This window comes from Cherax quadricarinatus, chromosome 54 (assembly GCF_038502225.1).
Source record: "Cherax quadricarinatus isolate ZL_2023a chromosome 54, ASM3850222v1, whole genome shotgun sequence".
Taxonomy (NCBI): domain Eukaryota; kingdom Metazoa; phylum Arthropoda; class Malacostraca; order Decapoda; family Parastacidae; genus Cherax; species Cherax quadricarinatus.
Genome location: NC_091345.1, coordinates 2332842 through 2354763, shown reverse-complemented (window position 1 = coordinate 2354763; position 21922 = coordinate 2332842).

The window sequence follows — 21922 nt, the reverse complement described above, 5'->3', positions numbered from 1 at the left end:
ACGGGCTGTGGCGAGACTTCTCTTTATGATGTCATTGACCTCCTCATGTCTGGCATACTTCCCTTTTGCTGTGTGACACACGAGACCATGAAGTCCGAATTGACCAGCTGTCGCCCTGCCGCAAGTACACCTATGTTCGGTGAGGATGGGGGCGGCTAGGCGAAGAGCAACACCAATCCGAATGGCCTGTGGGTCTAGTCGAGTGTCCAAGGAGGAATTGGGAACAGGAAATCTGCGTGTGGTACCTTCACTGCCAGGAGACGAGCTTTGTCCTTTCCTGTGGCGTTGGAGAGCATTGTGTTGGTGATTTTTTCCATGATCGGTTTGTCCCAGTGGGACTGTTTGTGCTGTTTGGGAAGCGCTGGTCTACTGGAGGAATCTGTAAGGGTGTCCCATCGAATCGCTGCTTCAGTAAATCTGGGGTCTAGGGCTCCTACCACGTCTCTCAAGCGTTCGAGAACAATCTTCTTGACTAATGCACTGGAAGCCAAACACGAAGACAGAAAAGCAGGTAAAGCAACATGCGTTACTTTGCGCACCCCTATACCTCCCAGTCGCCCTGGGAGGGTTGCCTGATCCCATTGCTGATCCTCTAGTGACAGGTTCAGTGCCTTCTTAATGGTTGACCTCAGGAGTGCGTCATATTCGTCGAGTGTTGGGTTGTCAAAGGAGGGTGCACACCTCAGGAAGTAAGAGAGTCTTGGAATAGTAAGGCACCTTGTGAGGAGATACAGAGCATCATGGGCATCAAGATCCCTTATTCACTTCTCCATTCTCATCAAGGCATTCAATTTGTCCTTGAGGACAGTGTCGATGACCTGGTGACCCAGCGGTGCTCCCAAGAGGGTACAGAAAAAAGGACACCAGCAATCCTACCATCATGTAAAACAATTACAGGCTTTCGTTTTACACCCACTTGGCAGGACGGTAGTACCTCCCTGGATGGTTGCTGTCTACCAACCTAGTACCTAGAATATATATATATATATATATATATATATATATCTATATATATATATATATATATATATATATATATATATATATATATAACCACAGCCTGGGAAGGTATTGGGTTAGGAAGGGGTAAAGGGGAGTGAGACACTGAGACTTCAATAACACACTTAATATACGATTCACTTGCGGCGTGATTGGCTCGTATTCCATCCGCATTTGCATTTGGTATACGAGGTCGCAGGTGCGTGGGTTTCCTGCCTCTGTGTTCACCTGCTACCAACCTCAGTGGCACCTGCTCTCAGGGAACTCTCTTAACTCTTGCGAACTCTCTGGATCTCATGAGATTCTTCTCTGCTCTTCCTATATACTCACAGAATACTCACAAACGCTATGGCTTTTTCCAGATACTTTCACCGACTTGTAGTTGCACTTTCACTCTTTCCCTTCCCTGCACACGCCTCTTGATTACTACTTAGCTACGTGGCTCACTACCTTCTAGCTTTGTGTATCGTGTCATTCCTAGTCATTAGTGTATTCATAGAGTCAACTTTCATCATTTTTTCATTAAGGTTATTCTTCCTGACCACCCCGAGACTGAAGATACACTTCCTAACATTGATATTTGTCTTCAAATACCAGTCATGCCCGAGTGTGCCTTTTTTCCAAACAGACCTGATACATTTCGTGTATAGGGTTATTAATTTTTTTTTCATGAGAATACTGAAAGCTTATCTTATTGACTCTCTATCTCTGGTTGATCCACGGTTTCTTTTTCTTTCACAATTGCTACTTATTCTTCTGGGTGTGAAGTGCTCATCAGCTTCCCAGTTCTCTTCCCACTGTACAGTGTTCAGAAATACTATCAACTCTGCAAAATATCCTCTTCTAAAAATCGTTTTCTTCATCCCTTAGCTGCCCTTCTTTCCTCACTGTTTACCTAAGCAAGGTATTTGCTGTAATAATGTTGGTAGAATTACAAACAATATGTTTGGTAAAAGGACACATACGCAACTAATGCGACATTTTTATTGTGGATTCGTTACGCTCTCCAGGAGCTTTTACCCAACATGGTATTTACATTAGCAAGGTATTAGCACGCTAAAGTTTCTGGTATTCCGACATTTACATAAGATGAACTATAATCCTTATGGTAAATAGTAGATGCTTTTGTAGATGAATGGTTCAGAGAACCTACAAGTTGATAAATTAGACACACGCGTAACACTTGGGTATATTTAATGAGGAAACGTTTCGCCACACAGTGGCTTCATCAGTCCACACAAAAGAGAACAGTGAAGAATAGGAGGAGTTTGAGGTAATCAGTCCCTCAGCCTTGAGTCGATGTGATCATTCCATCAATCTTGAAAAAAATACAACATACGTGCGAAGATGATGCTTTTCTTAGCTCATTCTTCCTATTTCTTATTTTGTCCTTGACATGCACTACCATAGTTTTCCATAACCATCCCCATCAAACAAACTTCCTTCACATCTTTTATAACCTCTGAGTGTGTCAATTATCTTTGTGATTGAAATCTTACGTGATCAGTTACTTTTACCATGATGGCTGTTCATAATCCCGCTACGGTGTCATTCATTGCATGACTGGAGGCACATGGCGCAGAGCCGACAAGTAGAGAAAAGGAAACCATACCACGGGCGGGATTGAACCCGCGGTCAGAGAGTCTCAAAACTCCAGACCGTCGCGTTAGCCACTGGACCAGCTAGCCACAATATTATCCGTCCAACTAGGAATCTTATTGTGGCTAGCTGGTCCAGTGGCTAACGCGACGGGCTGGAGTTTTGAGACACTCTGACCGCGGGTTCAATCCCGCCCGTGGTATAGTTTGTTTGCAATCGTGTCATTACGATTTCGTGAGCCACGTTGGAGAAAAGGGACACAGTTGCTGATAAAAAAAAGCTTTGAGACGTTTCGCCTGTGAGAAAGGTTTCTTCACTAAACACACAGGGGTGGTGCGCAACGCATTGGTATTTATTTCCGGCTTCTACAGTGGAGTACTGAAGTGACTGATATACCGGATGTATTTGAAGAGAGAAATTGAGATGTTCAGGTCCTCAGCCTTGACAGAAGTTGTTTATGCATTTGTGGTCACAGTGGGGCTCTGCTAACTTCTCAATGGTGTATAAATATGTACCATAGAGAGGCTGAAACTTACTGTAGCCAGCTAGCCAACTGGCCGGGAGTTTTACGACTTACTCGCCACGAGTTTAATCCCTCACCCGTGGTATGGTTTAGAAAATGTATAGTTTCATAGCGCTGAGTTTTCTGAAGTAGAGACACAGTAATGGAACAATATACACTGGAGCAGTAATAATTAACCAGAGAAATGTAATTCATTAACACAGTATTTCAAAGAAACTATATGGGATTTACTGTTGCAATAGACATACTGAATGTAATTACTTTGTAAGAGGAGTTCTGAATCTTACAAGAAAATGGAATAAAAAAGGAGAATAATAAAGATTAGTTTAAAAGAAAGAGCAGGAGTGCCATGAAAAAAATAAAGCATTTTGAATAAGTACAGGAAACTAGTTATTCATGGAACTTATCAGAGATTCAATAAGGCCAGAAAGAAATACAAAAATGTAAGAAGTGAGGGAAAAAAAAGTAATTCTGTAAGAGAATAAAATGGTCAAGAGTATGATGGAATTACATCCTATTTTCATGTTTGTAAAGAGAGGAATCCCAATATTAAACACGAAATACAATGAATAAGACAATGACAGTTTCAATAAAGTCGAGGAGAAAATGAGTGAGGAGCTACAGAGATTAGAAACTTTCCAAATCTACAGTAATTACCGAAGGAGTTGAAGAATCAAGACACTTGAACAATATTTGGGAATCCTTACTGAGGAAACGTTTCGCCTCAGAGTGGTTTCTTCAGTCCAATACAGAGATAAACAGTGGAAAAGGAATTTAAGTATCAAGGATTTCAATCTCAAACAAATAGTTTAATTGGAGAATAATGGAAAAGGTGAATAGGGAATAACTTCTAAATACTGACAAGGAATATAACAAAATTAGACGTTTTATTAACATGGGTATACCTGGGGTATACCTGGAGAGGGTTTCGGGGGTCAACGCCCCCGCGGCCCGGTCTGAGAAAAGGCCTCGTGGTGGCTCAGGGTCTGATCGACCAGGCTGTTACAGCTGCCGTACGTAAACTGAAGTACGAACCACAGCCTGTCCAGCGCCTTCTTGAAGACAGCCAGGGGTCTATTGGTAATCCCCCTTATGTATGCTGGGAGGCAGTTGAACAGCCTTGGGCTCCGGACACTTATTGTGTTGTCTCTCAGTGTACTCGTGGCACCCCTGCTTTTCACTGGGGGAATGTTGCATCTCCTGCCGAATCTTTTGCTTTCATAGGGAGTGATTTTCGTGTGCAAGTTTGGTACTAATTCCTCTAGGATTTTCCAAGTGTATATTATCATGTATCTCTCTCGCCTGCATTCCAGGGAATATAAATCAAGGACCTTCAACCGTTTTCAGTAATTTAGGTGCCTCATCGAACATATGTGTGTCGTGAAAGTTCTTGGTATACTCTCCTGGTCAGCAATTTCGCTTGCTTTGAAGGGGGCAGTTATTGTAGAGCAGTATTCCAGCCTAGAGAGAACAAGCGATTTCAAGAAAATCGTCATGAGCTTGGCGTCCCTAGTTTTGAAGGTTCTCATTATCCATCCTATCATTTTCCTAGCAGATGCGGTAGATACATTATTGTGGTCTTTGAAGGCGAGATCCTCTAACATTATCACTGCCAGGTCCTTCACATTACTTTTTTACTATATTGTATGGTTAGAATTTGTCTTCGGTGGAGGTCACTGTCATGGGAATTCGGGTATCATCCGCAAAGGAAGACACTTACATCGTTGTCGATATCAGAAATGAGGATGAGGAATAGAATGGGTGCGAGTACTGTGCCTTGTGGAACAGAGCTTTTCACTGTAGCTGCCTCAGACTTTACTCTGTTACTATTACTCATTGTGTTCTATTTGTCAGGAAGTTCTAGATCCATCTACCAACTTTTCCTGTTATTCCTTTAACACGCATTTTGTGCACTGTTACACCAAGGTCACATGTGTCGAAAGCGTTTGCAAAGTCTGTATATACTACTTCTGTATTTTGTTTATCCTCCACATCATCCAGGACCTTGTCATAGTGGTCCAGTAGCTGGGACAGGCAGGAGCGACCTGCTCTAAACCCGTGTTGCCTTGGATTGTGTAACTGATGGGTATCTAGGTGGTTGGCGATCTTGCTTCTCAGAACCCTTTCAGAGATTTTTATGAATGGGATGTCAGTGTTATCGTTCTGTAGTTCTTTGCAATTGCTTTACTGCCACCTTTGTAGAGTGGGGCTATGTCTGTTGTTTTTAGTGAGTGTGAGATGACCCCTGTGTCCATGTTCCCTCTCCATAGAATGCTGAAGGCACGCGTCAGGCGCTTCTTGCAGTTCTTGACGAACACGGAGTTCCATGAGTCTGGGGCAGAGTGCATGGGCATGTCATTTATTGCCTTTTCAAAACCTTATGGTGTTGAGATAACATCCGAGATTTTTGAGATGACCAAATTTTGGGTCTAGTTCATAAAGAATTTATTTAGATTGTCGACCCTTAGTCTGGGTACGCCTGCTGCAGTGTTCCTCCATTCGCGTGCGAGGAGAGATTTTATTAGTGGAGTGCCATAAGGATCTGTGTAACTGGAAGGAATAGCATGATGCAAGAATCTTAAGTAAAACAACCCATAAATATTGCTGCCGATCACTGCACGATGACTTGTTCAACTAAACAAATGGAGAGTTTGATGAATGACGAAATATGATGTAGATAAATGTCTAACGAAGAATGTAGACCGCACATCAACATATTGAAAACGTCAGGCAGAAAGAGGGCTCCAGTAATTATTAAAACAAATTGCCACTAAAAGATTTGGTAAGCGATATTGTGATGAACTTACTTGCTACACTGACAACCACATCTGACAATGAAGAATTATGATGACAGGTTGTTAAAGCTGATAACCACATATATGGCCTCTGATAGTGTTCCACACTGGAGATTGTTGAAGAAAGTAGTGGCACACGGAAAAGGAGGGGAAATTTTCTTCTGGACAGAGGTGTGATTGACTACAGGTAACAGAGTTTGCATAAATGGGGAAAAATCATAGTGGGGACGCTTCATAACGGTGTTCCACAGGGGTCAGTGTTTGACCCTTTGTTGTTCACAATATGCATAAACGACTTAGATGAGAGAATAAATAACGACATAAGCAAGTTGGCTGTTGACACCAAAATAGGCTATCGGATTAATTCTGACCAGGACACTAGAGCGCTACAGGAAGTGGTTGGAGAAGTGGCCGATGCAGTTTAATCTACCCCTGGGAAAAGAGAAAAACCGTATCACTTACAAAATGAATAAGGTATATCTCAGTTACTCTGAATGCGAATAGGATATAGTAGCTACAGTTAGCAGTAATCTAAAGCTCAGACAACAGTATGTAAATGTTCGGAAGAAAGCTAAAAGAATTCTTGGCTATATATGAAGGAGTATAAATAATAGGAGTCCTAAGGTTATACTTTAACTTCGTATGTCTTTGGATGGGTCTCATTTAGGTTATGCTGCACAGTTATGGCCACCACATTACAGAGTGACATAATGTGCTGGAGAACATGCAGAGAGGATGAGATAGTTGATCCCATGTATCAGAAATCTTTCCTACGAGGACACTCTGAGAGCACTGAATCTTCACTCTCCAGAAAGGCGCAGAAATAGGAGGAATATGATTGAGGTGTATAAATGGAAATCAGAAACAAATACATAGGATATAAATAACGTACTAAAAATATCTAATCAAGACAGGACTTGCAGCAATACGTTCAAGTTGGAAAAAAAATAGGTTTAGAAAATACGTGAAAGCACTAGTGTGGCAATAAAGTTGTGGATGAGTAGAACAAACTCCGGTGTAAATTCACTGAGTAGCTTTGAAAAGAGATTAGATAAGTACATGAGTGGGCGTGGGTGGGTGTACGCTAAACTTGCCTAGAATGAGACTGGAGGCCTATTGCAGTGTTTCTCCTTTTTCATGTTCTTTAGGCTATAGAAGGGCATAGAATGTAAGATAAAGAAGAATTCCAAGAATCTTTGAAACTTATTATACACACAGACACAGACACACAAACACACACACACACACACACACACAAACACACACACACACATACACACACACACACACACACACACACACACACACACACACACACAAACACACACACACACGCACATACACACACACACAAACACACACACACATACACACACACACACACACACACACACACACACACACACACACACACACACACACACACACACACACACACACACACACACACACACACACACACAGGTGCAAGGAACCAGGACTCGATCCTCCCAGACACAAAGAGTCAGCGACTACTACTGAGTTCAAAAGTTGAAGCCAGTGGTGGAGTTGGGGTTGATGGATGAGGGAAGCAAAAGAGGAAGAAGCAGGATAACCTACAGCAGAGTAAATGTTGAGGGAATGAGGCAGATGTTATCTCACCCAGAGTGGAAGACAGCACAACGGGAGGTCAGCGTCGTGCATGATGGAGTACCTCTCTGATACATCCGAAGGACCATAAGAGATTCATGCAACGCAATAATATAGCAAGGGAAGACAAATATAGGAAGAACCCTTCATAAAAAGAAAATAGGGAAAAGTTGAAGCTAAGAAGAGGAAAAAATTTAACGAACGTAGAATGAGAATACGAGTGGAAAATTATTAAAATGAGCAGAAATGTCAGGAAGTAGTATATTAAAACCAGAAAGGAATCGGAGAGACAGTTTGAAAATGGCATATCTGCTAAGCCACTGACACACAGAAATAATAATTCAGTAAGTAATGAAATAATCAGTTTAAAAAAACGACCGGGACTACGCAGTGACAATAGCAGAGAAGTATATTTGCAACTTAATAAAAGTGGAGGTTTTAACAAGTGAACAAGGAAAGCCACTGAACCTTGAAGAGGGAAATCAGCCCCAAGGAATGTCGGTGAGAGAGAGTACAAGAGGCAAAGAAATACGGCAAGGAATTGAAAATGAGAAAATAAATAGAACTGGCGAAGATCTCCTCTTTGGGAATTGTGGAGGAGATTAATTCTAAGGAAGAGATGGAGACCCTCCTGAGGTAAGAAGACCGTACAGATGAAGAGAGACTTTACTGAGGAAGGAAGACCGTATGATGAAGAGAGACCTTGCTGAAGAAGGAAGACCGGACTGATAAGGAGAGACCTTACTGAGGAAGGAAAACTCTAGCGAGGGCTTGAAATATTACTGAGTGTCTGAGATCCTACTTGGCGGGAGAGAGACGCACACTAGAGAGGGAGGTATATCCTCCTGAGAGTTATCGACACTACTGAGAGAGGAAGCTCTGTCATGTATGTTCATTATGAAGCGATGAAGAAGAAAATAATGAGAAACATGGACAGGATTCAAAGAATATCACGCACCTAGAACCTAATAAAATTTTCTTTTAGGCTGATGGAAATAAAACATGAAAATAATGGGTAGGCTTTATTTACTTTGTTCCGCCTGAGAGCCTAGTTTCGTGAGCACTCTTACTCATCCTGTGAACAACAGCTCTTAAGAACGGATAGCAGAGGTCACAATTTCTTTTAACATAACTCCATGTACAGAGTTACATATTTAAAATATTACAGGCATTTAATTTACTAAGTTATTTTCATAGCCACGTTGCACAGTGCAAAATGGAGATATAATCACAATAAGCTTTCATGATTTTGTTTCTGATAATTTTTTATGTTACATTCTCAAAAAATAACAGTTCATTCTTCTCTAGCCGGTACAAAATGTTTAGAGAATCCCAGGATTTCGGATGCCTTATTATAAATAATAATGTGACCAGTCACTTCATCCAGGAGTTTGTTAGGACGTGGCTGTAAATGATTGTAAGCTTGGATAATCTAAGATGTCATGGTACATAGTTTCTGTCTCCATCCATACACTTCACGTTTCATGTTATTTTTATATTCCATAGTAATTGTACTGACAGATCTTGTTGCTTTCTACACAGATATGATTTACTTAACACATTTTATTACGATGGATAATGAGTCTATTAGTTTCACTCTGTGCTCTTATACTTATTTTTTTTTATCTAGCAACTCTGTTTTAATGTTTATTTGAGAAAAAAAAGTATATTCTAGATTCTCTTGGCTAGTTTAGCCAAGTCATTGAATTTATCATGCTCCGTGAGGCTTATGGCTAAAATTATCCATAAAAGTTTGACTTACGTCCCTTCTTTCAAGCATGTTACCCTTAGTTCTCAGGCTTTTTAGAGCATGTAATGAAGAATAGGAATACAGTAATAATTAAACTGCCTATAGATGTAGCCTCTAAAAGCTTAAAGCGGTAAGTATGGTAAACATTGCAATTTGTAAGGCGGCATCACAGATTCTGATTTAATAGAATCGGTATTTGTAGCTCTCTAAATGAGGGGTTGTGGCTCACTAAACGAGAGTTGTTCCCTATAAGTGAGGGTTGTAAGTCTCTAAATGAGGGTTGTAGATCTCTAAATGAGGGTTACTGGTCTCTTGAGAGATGTAGGTCTCTAAATGAGGGTTGTAGGTCTCTAAGTAAGGGCTCTGGCTCTCAGTGAATGTGTGGGTTGTGGGTTGTGTGCCTCTGTCCATGTTAGGACTATCGATGAGGTCCATGGGTCTCTCCATCTGTAGGTCTGTGTCCGTGTGATTGCTGTGGTTCTGTCCATGTGAGGGCTGTGGGTCTGTGGGTTTGTGAATCTGTGAGGGATGTGAACTTATGTCCATGAGAAAGCTGTGGGTGTTCCTACGTAAGATGTATGTGAGATATGTTGTTACCATTGTATGTAAGGACTTTTGTTATCTATGTATGTGAGTGTTGTTGTTATTTGTTTATGTGTGGGCTGTTGTTATCTGTGTATATGAATGCTATCTGTTTTGCATGTGATCTTTTTGATAATCTTCAAGACTGTAAAAATGGACTGTGAAGAATGAGGAAATGGGAAATGAGAAAATGAAGAGATGAGAGACAGAGGTGGTTGGACGTGCAGATGTGAGAGGGGAAATAAAATACGAGTAACAATTTCATAACCCAGCAGGTAGGCAAGAGGAGTGAGGCTGAGAGTAGGCATAGCCACCCGGACAACGACCCGCTAGCCAACTGCTACCTCCTACCCGTGTTCAAGTATATTAATGAGCACAACAATAGGGCTAAATAGGTTCCGCAGCTGATAGAGTAAGGAAACATCAACCCGCAATGCTGATTAGGGAAGATCTGGGGGTACTACATTTGATTTTAATATATCGTAAGGTACTGGAAGAAATAAGGAATGAACTTCACTGCAGGGAAGGTAGAAGGCTGTAAATAATTTTTTTTCGAGGAACAAACGTAGAGGAAGACGCTGTTTATAAAGCCCGTAACAGAGGCACAAGAGTTTCTGTATACCTGTTTCTTAGTGAATACAGCTGGTGAGATTATTATCTACACTACACGTGATGTATACGAATTTAAAAACACAATCAAACGTGTAATTGCAGAGATGTTTCTTTGAGATCAGAAAACAAGAGTCAATAAATATGCAAAACAATGAACGGAAGAACTGTAGTGGTTTCATGAATGTTTCCTAAGAAGACCACGATAACGGAGTAATAAACTTGAGTCATTACAAGAGAAGAGAAGGATATCACAGTTATCTTTCCCAGGAACCCTAGACACTGCTACCACCACTGTTCCCACTGCCACAGCTATTACCTCCACAGCCGCCATCACCACAGCTTCTACCACCACAATTTCCACCGCCACAGCTGTTACCACCACAGCCGCCACCACAGATGCTACTACCATACCTGCTACCACCACAGCTGCCAACACCACAGCTACCAGCACCACAGCTACCATCACCACAGCTACCAACACCACAGCTGCCAACACACCACAGCCGCCACCACTACAGCTGCCACAACCACAGCTGCCACCACCACAGCTGCCAACACCAAAGCTGCCACCACCACAGTGTTCGCTACAATTGCCACCAAAGCTGCCGCCCCAACTACTTCTGAAGCTGCAACCACATCCGTCAAAATTGCTGCCACAACTACCACCACAGCCGCAACCACTTGTAGGTGAGTACATCTCTCTCTCTCTCTCTCTCTCTCTCTCTCTCTCTCTCTCTCTCTCTCTCTCTCTCTCTCTCTCTCTCTCTCTCTTTCTCTCACACACACACACCAACCAAATTAAAGTTTTCCTATTGAACCGTTAATAAATATTCCAACTAGGTAGTAATTATGCATTGGTTGAGTCACGTAATTACCATATTAATTTACTATTTTCATCAAGTATTTCAAAATATCTGTTTTATTCGGTTTCATAAATTAATTAACTGGTGTGATTACCGTTTAATTACAGTCTGTTGGTCTCGAGCTGATAAATAACTTCCTATTGTATTTATTTCTTTAGCATTTCTTCCTTATTATCAACTGTCTGCTGTCGCTTTGTGACGTCTCACAACCACTCCCCCGTACGTCGCTTTTTCACGTCACCAGGTTGTGAGACGTTGAACATAGGAACTCAAGGTAGTCAGGTGTTAAACACAGGGACTCAAGGTAGTCAGGTGTTGAACTCTGTGATTCAGGGTAGTCAGATGTTGAACGCAGTGACTCAGGGTTGTCAGGCGTTGAACACAGTAACGCGTTAAACAGTGAAGGCATACTTGTGGCGATACTCCTTTGTGAAGTGCCTCTTCAGCCAGGCTGCTGCTTTTAGCAAACAACAAAGCCTTCGCAGCCTAGTTGATCTGGCTCTTGGCGGAGTTAGTGATCCAGTTTCCTTTTGAAAACTTAATGTGTTCTGGAAATTCTGATAACTGCTGGCAGAATGCTGAAGACTGTGAGGCCAATGATGTAGAGACAGTGTTCCCATTATTGCGTTTTCGGTGCCCCTGCTGTTCACTGGATGTGAAAAGGTACACATATGAAATGGTACACATATGAATCAGTATTTATTACGCACACACATACACACACACACTGAAAGAGAGGGTACACATACGCAAGGAGGAAAGAGAGGCAAACAGAGATGAACAGGAGAACCCAGACTCAGGAGGAAGAGTAAATACAGCCTCCCTCAGAACCATCTACAGAACGACTTCAACCACGACAACCCCAATGCAACCAAACAATCTAACCCAAGACCCACACACCGTAGCCACTGTCCCCACCCTCATCACAAACTCCACCCCAACAGCAACCCCCCATAGTTCTCTGCCAGGTTTCCTGCTCCCCAACCCCAACGTTCTCCCCAGACCACAGTTTTAAAAAAGAAGTTCAAGGATTGGTATACGAATGCGGATGTAATAACAAATAAATGTGAGGAGTAGCATGAAAGAATCAGTCCCCAGACGTCATAGCACTCATAGAAACGAGGCTCACCAGAATGATAATGGATACAATCTTCCAACCCGGATATTAGATTTTGAGGAAAGATAGAGGGAGCAGAGGGGGAGGAGGAGTTGCACTGCTCATAAAAAACCAATGGGGATTTGAGGAAATGGAAGGAATGGACGAAATGGTCGAAAGGGACTACATTGGTACAATTCTGTCTGGGGGACATAAGGTAGTCTTTGCAGTGATGCACAATCTGCAGCAGAACTGCAGGAGGCCAAGAGAAGAATATGAAGAGAGCAACAGAGCATTGGTGGAGACACTAGTTGAGAAGAATGATTGACGGGCCCCAAAACATGGAGAGCCAAGATGATGAATGTGGTACTGGAAAACCTCATGGATCAAGATGTTAGGGACACTACCAGAGAGAGAGGTAAAGATGAACCAGCAAGACTGGGCCTCGTGTTCACTCTGAGTAGCTCTGACGTCGAGGACATTACGTATTAAAGGCACCTCGAAGCTAGTGATCATGTGGTTCTGAGCTTTGAATACACAGTAGAGTTACAAGTGGAGAGAGTAACAGGAGTAAGATGGGAAAAGCCAAACTACAAAAGGGCGACTACACAGGCATGAGGAACTTCCTGCAGGAGGTTCAGTGGGAAAGAGAATTGGTAGAATAATCAATAAACGAAATGACTGAATACGTGACAACAAAATGCAAGAAGGCAGAGGAAAGATTTGTTCCCAAGGGCAACAGAAATAATGGGAAGACCAGAACGAGCTCTTGGTTTACCCAAAGGTGTAGGGAGGCAAAAAGTAAGTACACTAGAGAATGGAAAAAGTACAGGAGACAAAGGGCCCAGGAAAATAGAGAGATTAATCGGAGAGCCAGAAACGAGTATGCACAGATAAGGAGGGAGGCCCAGCGACAGTATGAAAACGACATAGCATCGAAAGTCAAGTCTAACCCGAAGCTGTTGTATAGCCACATTAGGAGGAAGACAACAGTCAAGGACCAGGTAATCAGGCTGAGGAAAGAAGGTGGGGAGTTCACATGAAACGAAAAGTATGTTGAGGAGCTCAACATGAGATTTAAGGAAGTATTTACAGTGGAGACAGAAAGGACACTTGGAAGTCAGAACAGGGGGTACACCAACAAAGGAAGTACCAACTAGTGCTGGATGAAATACACACAACCGAGGAGGTGAAGAAGCTGCTCAGTGAACTTGATACTTTAAAGGCAGTGGGACGGGACAATATCTCTCTGTGGGTCCTTAGAGAGGGAGAAGAGATGCTGAGTGTGACACAAACAACAATTTTCAACAAATCCATTGAAACTGGGCAAGTACCTGAGGTATGGAAGACAGCAAATGTAGTCTCCATTTTTAAGAAACGAGGCACTAAACTACAGACCAATGTCACTGACGTGTATAGTATACAGAGTCATGGAGAAGATTATCAGGAGGAGAGTAATAGAGCACCTAGAACGGAACAAGCATATGACAACCAGCACGGATTCAGGGAAGGAAAATCCTGTGTCACAAAGCTACTGGAGTTTCATGACAAGGAAACGGAAGTAAGACACGAGAGAGAGGGGTGGTAGATTGCATTTTCTTGGACTGCAAGAAGGCCTTCGACACAGTTCCTCACAAGAGATTAGTGCAAAACAGGAAGGGCACTGTAATGGGTCAGAGAATACCTGACAGGGAGACAACAACAAGTCATGGTACGTGACGAGGTATCAGAGTGGGCGCCTGTGACGAGCGGGGTTCCACAGGGGTTAGACCTAGGACCATACTGGAGTATGCAGCACCAGTTTGGAATTCAGACCTGGTCAAACAAGTCAAGAAATTAAAGAAAGTGCAAAGGTTTGCAACAAGACTAGTCCCAAAGCTAAAGGGAATGTCGTACGAAGAAGGGTTAAAGAAAATCGGCTTGACGACACTGGACAGAAAGTTAAGGGAGACATGATAACGACATATAAAATACTGCGAGGAATTGACAAGGTGGACAGAGACAGGATGTTCCAGAGATGGGACACATAAACAAGGAGTCACAATTGAAAGTTGAAGACTCAGATGAGTCAAAGGGATGTTAGGAAGTATTTCTTTAGTCATAGAGTTGTCAGGAAGTGGAATAGTCTGGGAAGTGACGTAATGGAGGCAGGAACCATACATAGTTTCAAGACGAGGTTTGATAAAGCTCATGGAGCAAGGAGAGAGAGGACCCAGTAGCGATCAGTGAACAGGCGGGGCCAGGAGCTATGACTCGACCCCTGCAGTCACAAATAGGTGAGTACACACATACAACATTCTTTATTGTTCATATTCATATTACAATCATAACGAAGCGCTAAATCCGTGGGTTCAACTCGGCGTTTGGGGAATTAGAGGGGGGTAGGAAGTGGTAATCAGGCTTAATCCGAGGAACAGGAGGATGCTTTTATTTCCTACCAGTATTGTACACGTTTCTAGTGAGTACATCACAACCAGCGTGTAAACACAGCAAAGTGTATGTAACAGCAGGTGATCACACAGCAAATGTGTGCAGCACAGAAGGTGTGTATAACACAGGAAGTATGCATAACACAGCAAGTGTGTATAACACAGCAAGTGTGTGTAACACAGGAAGTATGTATAACACAGCAAGTGTGTATAACACAGCAAGTGTGTATAACACAGCAAGTGTGTGTAACACAGGAAGTATGTATAACACAGCAAGTGTGTATAACACAGCAAGTGTGTGTAACACAGGAAGTATGTATAACACAGCAAGTGTGTATAACACAGCAAGTGTGTATAACACAGCAAGTGTGTGTAACACAGGAAGTATGTATAACACAGCAAGTGTGTATAACACAGCAAGTGTGTATAACACAGCAAGTGTGTGTAACACAGGAAGTATGTATAACACAGCAAGTGTGTATAACACAGCAAGTGTGTATAACACAGGAAGTATGCATAACACAGCAAGTGTGTATAACACAGCAAGTGTGTGTAACACAGCCAGTATGTATAACGCAGCAAGTGTGTGTAATAGAGCAAGTATAACACAGCAAGCATGTATAACACAGCAAGTGTGTATAACACAGCAAGTGTGTATAACACAACAAGTGTAACACAGCATGTGTGCATAACACAACTGTAACACAGCATGTGTGCATAACACAGCAAGTGTGTATGACACAGCAAGTGTGTATAACACAGCAAGTGTAACACAGCATGTGTGCATAACACAGCAAGTGTGTATAACACAGCAAGTATGTATAACACAGCAAGTGTGTATAACACATCAAATGTGTGTAACACAGCCAGTATGTATAACACAGCAAGTGTGTGTAATAGAGCAAGCATAACACAGCAAGTGTATATAACACAGCAAGAATGTATACCACAGCAAGTGTGTATAACACAGCAAGTGTGTGTAACACAGCCAGTATGTATAACACAGCAAGTGTGTGTAATAGAGCAAGCATAACACAGCAAGTGTGTATAACACAGCAAGTGTAACACGGCAAGTATGTATAACTCAGCAAGTATGTATAACACAGCAAGTGTGTATAACACACCTAGTGTGTAAAACATAACAAGTGTGTATAACACAGTATGTATAACACAGCAAGTGTGTGTAACAGAGCAGGAATACATAACATAGCAAGTGTGTGTAATACAGCAAGTATGTATAACACAGCAAGTATGTATAACACAGCGAGCATGTACAACACATCAAGTATATATAACACAGCAAGTATATATAACACAGCAAGTGAGTATAACCCAGCAAGTATGTATAACACAGCAAGTGTGTGTAACACAGCAAGTGTGTTTAACACAGCAAGTGTGTTTAACACAGCAAGTGTGTTTAACACAGCAAGTTTGTATAACACAGTAAGTGTAACACAGCAAGCTTGTATAACACAGTAAGTGTAACACAGCAAGTATGTATAACACAGCAAGTGTGTACAACACAGTAAATGTATCACAGCAAGCTTGTATAACACAGCAAGCATGTATAATACAGCAAGTATGTATAACACAGCAAGTATGTATAACACAGCAAGTATGCATAACACAGCAAGTGTGTACAGCACAGTAAGTGTAACACAGCAAGCTTGTATAACACAGCAAGTATGTATAACACAGCAAGTATGTATAACACAGCAAGTATGTATAACACAGCAAGCATGTATAACACAGCAAGTATGTATAACACAGCAAGTATGTATAACACAGCAAGTATGTATAACACGGCAAGTATGTATAACACAGCAAGTATGTGTAACACAGCAAGCATGTATAACACAGCAAGTATGTATAACACAGCAAGTATGTATAATACAGCAAGTATGTATAATACAGCAAGTATGTATAACACAGCAAGTGTGTATAACACAACAAGTGTGTGTAACACAGCAAGTGTGTATAACACAACAAGTGTGTGTAACACAGCAAGTGTGTATAACACAGCAAACGTAACACAGCAAGCTTGTATAACACAGTGTGTATAACACAGCAAGTATTTATAACACAGCAAGTGTGTATAACACAACAAGTGTAACACAGCAAGTTTGTATAACACAGTGTGTATAACACATCAAGTATGTATAACACAGCAAGTGGGTATAACACAACAAATGTGTGTAACACAGCAAGCGTGTATAACACGGCAAGTGTGTATAACACAACACGTGTGTATAACACAGCAAGTGTAACACAGGAAGTGTGTATAATACATCAAGTGAGTATAACACAGTTGGCGAAACTATCATGTCACACCATCTATCATCATTCCACGCTGATGAGCTGACGAGACTCTCATGTCACACCTTCTACCCTCATCACTACAAGACTCTGTACTTGAATTCAAACTGGAAAACTTCCCTCGGGCGGCAGTAATGCCTTCCACCTGAAACTGCAATAAAGCAGAAATGCATTATTAACTGCCAGATAAAAAAAAAATGTGAAGGGGATAAACAATTATCTGAAAATGATGGACCTAATTTCACAGTAGTACATACTGAAATTGGGTCTATTTTTTTGAAACACCAGGTATATAGAGTCAATAATACCTTCATGGAGTAAGCCTAATACACTCAGTGACCATGACCAGACTACAGAATCAAAATAACACTTGGGTAATTCCAATGTGTATGTTGCTAGTGTTGTCAAACTTTCAATTAAGAAAGAAAACATTAGTTGACAGCGCAGATAATCAGGTAACTAGTTGAGAGTCATGATGAGAATTGACAGGTTTTTATAATCTTCTTTACACTGATGAAATAATTATAGTCATGATCATAATTATTAAAGTTGTAGACCGGTAAGCCAGTGGAAGGCCTCGGTCAGATGACCAAGAGACCCGCGTCAGGAAACACTTGTCCTGTATTCTGACATATCTCACCTAACTTAACCTTGTTCACACTTCCATTTTCGTCAATATCCCAAATTCCGTTGGCTCTTTGTGCCACCTCAAAGAAAGTTGTAACGTGTGTATATTTTGTACAGTATATACTGGCGTTAAAACCTAAGTGGATGCAGTGGACGTGGTAATGTGACCCAATGAACCAGTCATTAGTGGTCATACAGTATCGAATATATTAATTAGCATTCGTTTATTAATTAGAGAGGTTGAGTGTTATTAACATTCATAGCGCAGGATGATCATTGGTGCCTCGGATGCCGTATTATACATTAATTCTCTTAATGGCAATAATGAATAAAAGACTATGCTCGGGTAGCAAAATTATTATTATATATAATCTCAAAGGAAAATCCATGCAATGCATCCAGCTACAAGATTTAGATTAATGAGATTTTTAACCTGCTTCTGTTCTGTCTACATCGCACCAGCATGTGTGTAAAACACGGAAGTAAATGTGTCCAAAGCACGAGCAAGTGTGAACAGCACAGCAACTTATGTATTTAAGACAGCTGCTTGTATGTATATAACAGCAGCAGGTGTGTATAACAAGAGCAGGTGTGTATATCAGCAGCAGGTGTATATATAACAGCAACAGGTGTGTATCCAGCAACAGGTTTGTACAACATAACACGAAAATAGTGTACAACACAGTAGGTGTTTAATACAGCATCAGGTGTGTACAAACAGCATCAGTGTATAAAGTAAAATCAGGAATGTACAATACAGTAGGTATGTTAACTGGAGATGTATAATATAGCAGGTATACACTACAATGGTATGTACAACACAGCAGGTGTGAAGAACACAGCAGGTGTACAATACAAGTGTATACAACCAAACAACAGGGGTGAACAAGACAACAGGTGTCTACAATACAGCTAGTGTGTGAATCTACGTATGTGTATAATCCAATATACAGTCATGCATCGCTTAACGACAGGGATACATTCTAAGATAAATTCGTCGTAAGGCGATTTCGTCGTTGTACGAACGTCATAGAGTGTGCTTACGCAAGCTTATATGGTATAGCCTACTTCACACTTAGGCTATAATTTGTTTTTTCACCAAAGATTTACTCGTAAGGAGATAATGCACCATGAACATTCCTGATGTATTTATCCAACCTATTTTTAAAACTACACAAGGTTTTAGCTTCTATGACGGTAGTAGGAAGTTTGTTCCACTCATCCACAACTTTATTACCAAACCAGTGCTTTCCTATATCCTTCCTGAATCTGAATTTTTCCAATTTAAAACCATTGCTGCGAGTCCTGTCTATATAAGATATTTTTAGCACGCTATTTGCATCCCCTTTATTAATTCCTGTTTTCCATTTATACACCTCAAACATATCTCCCAGAATTCTACGCCTTTCTTGAGAGTGCAGATTCAGGGCCCTCGGTCTATCCTCGTAGGGAAGATTTCTGATACATAGCATCAATTTTGTCATCCTCCTTCGTACGTTTTCCAGTGCATTTATATCCATTCTGTAATACGGTGACCAGAATTGTGCGGCATAATCTAAATGAGGCCTAACCAAAGATATATAGAGATGAAGAACAAGCTGAGGACTTCTATTGTTTATACTTCTTGCTATGAAGCCAAGGATTCTTGGTTTTAGATTACTGTTAACCAGAACTCCTAAATCCTTTTCTCAATCTACATTATTTAGTTTGTATGTGGCATGGTTATTTTCCTGTCCAACATTTAGAACTTTGCATTTGCCTATATTAAACTGCATCTGCCACTTCTCTGATCATTGCATCAGTCTATTCAAATCATCCTGGAGTGCTCTAATGTCCTCATTAGAATGAATTGGACGGCTTATTTTGGTGTCATCAGCAAATTTGCTTATGTTGCTATTTATTCCTCCATCTATGTCGTTTATGTAAATTGTGAACAACAAGGGGCCCATCACTGACCCCTGTCGAACACCCCTTGTGGCTTGCCCCCATTCTGATTTCTCCCCATTTATACAAACACTCTGCTGCCTATTTTTCAGCCATGCCTCTACCCAGAAAAAAATTTCTCCTCCTATTCCGTGTGCCTTAAGTTTCCTCAATAGTCTCTAATGTGGAACTCTATCGATAGCCTTACTTAAGTCCATATACACACTATCATATTCATTACCATGATCTACCTCCTCAAATACCTTAGTGAAGAAAGTTAGTAAATTCGTAAGACAGGAACACCCCTTTATAAAACCGTGCTGAGATTCATTAATCAATTTATGCCTTTTAAGATGGCTACGAATTGCTTTGGCAATTATTGATTCCATAAATTTACCAACTATGGAAGTAAGGCTTATTGGTCTTAGTTTGAAGCTAAGGACCTGTCACCTGCCTTGTAAATAGGTATTACATTTGCCATTTTCCTCCTGTCTGGCACTATGTCAGTTTGTTGTGATATATTGAAAAGATTAGCCAAAGGTATGCTGAGTTCCTCTTTACATTCCTTTAAAACCCTTGCAAACAGCTCATCAGGGCCTGGGGATTTGTTAGGTTTTAATTTCTCTATTTGTCTGAGGACCATGTGACTAGTTACCCTAGTTGTGCATAGTTTATTATCGTCCTGTTCTACATAATTTATTATTTCTGGAATTATGCTAGTATCTTCCTGAGTAAAAACTGAGAGAAAGTAGGTATTGAAAATTTCACACATTTCCTTATCCCTGCCAGTGATCTGACCTGAGTTACTCTTAAGTGGGCTTATCTTGTCCCTAATCTTACTCTTGTATACCTGAAAGAACCCTTTTGGGTTAGTCTTCGAATCCCTTGTGACTTTAGCCTCATAATCACTTCTTGTTTTTTCTTATTCCTTTTTTTATTTCTCTCTTTAATTGAATATATTTATTTCTTAACTGCACTCACCCTCTTTTGATACGCCTATATATGCCTCTCTTTTGACTAGTGAGATGTGCTCTATGCTTTGAAATACGACATATTGGCAACCAACTCTACCTACCTTACACATAGTAAGGTCATTCCAATTTAGGCCACCCAGGTAATTTCTCATACCCATGAAGTCGGCCAAGCGAAAATCTGGCACAGCGACTTGATTGCAGTTATCTGGGAAATTCTATGATATATTGAAAATAAGTGATTTGTGATTGCTTTCCCCTAGCTCATCACTAACCTCAAGATTATTAACTAGTGATTCTTTGTTGGCAAGAACTAAGTCAAGCAGATTGTTTCCTTTAGTTGGTTCTGTCACAAACCGTTTTAAAAAGCAGTCTTGAACCGTATCATTCTAGAAAGTCACTAGACTCAAGATTTCCTGTCACATTGTTCCAATCAATTTGTCTAAAGTAAAAATCTCCCATTAACACAACATTTTCATATCTAGATACCTTATGAATTTTGTTCCATAGCAGCCTACTGCACTCCCTATCAAGGTTTGGGGGCCTATAAATCACTCCCAAAGTTAATTTTTCACGGCCTTCGAGAAACTGTAGCGAAACAGATTCTGTGTCCGATGATTCTAATCTTACATCTTGTCTAACTCAACAGTTTAAATTATATCTGACAAACATCGCCACTCCACCACCATTCCTGTTGACCCTATCAGTGTGGAATAGTTTATAACCCTGTATATTGCATTCAGAAGGCATTTCTCTATCTTTCAAGTAGAACCAGGTTTCTGTTATAGCAATAATATCTATATTACCTGCACTTGCAAGTAATCTTAGCTAATCTATCTTATTTCTTAGACTCCTACTATTTGTATAGTAAACCTTAAGGGAGCTAGTCTCTCGTTGCCCTCTACTATCTCTCTTTGCTTGTTGAACAATTGTTTTGCCTTTACTAGCAACTTTATTTTGAATATTGTCTTTAAACATAACCCTGGGGTATCCTGGTAATATCTGATGTTTTCATCCCTAATACTGCAGCCTGATTGTTTCCCACAAACACCCATACTCCTATATTCTATCAGTTTGAATTCCTAGACAAGTCATCAATGACCCCCTCAATCGAATTGGCTAATGCAACCACTCCAGCCCCAGAGAGACAAACCCCATCCCTTGCATACATATCATGCTTGCAGTAAAATATGTCCCAGTTATCAATG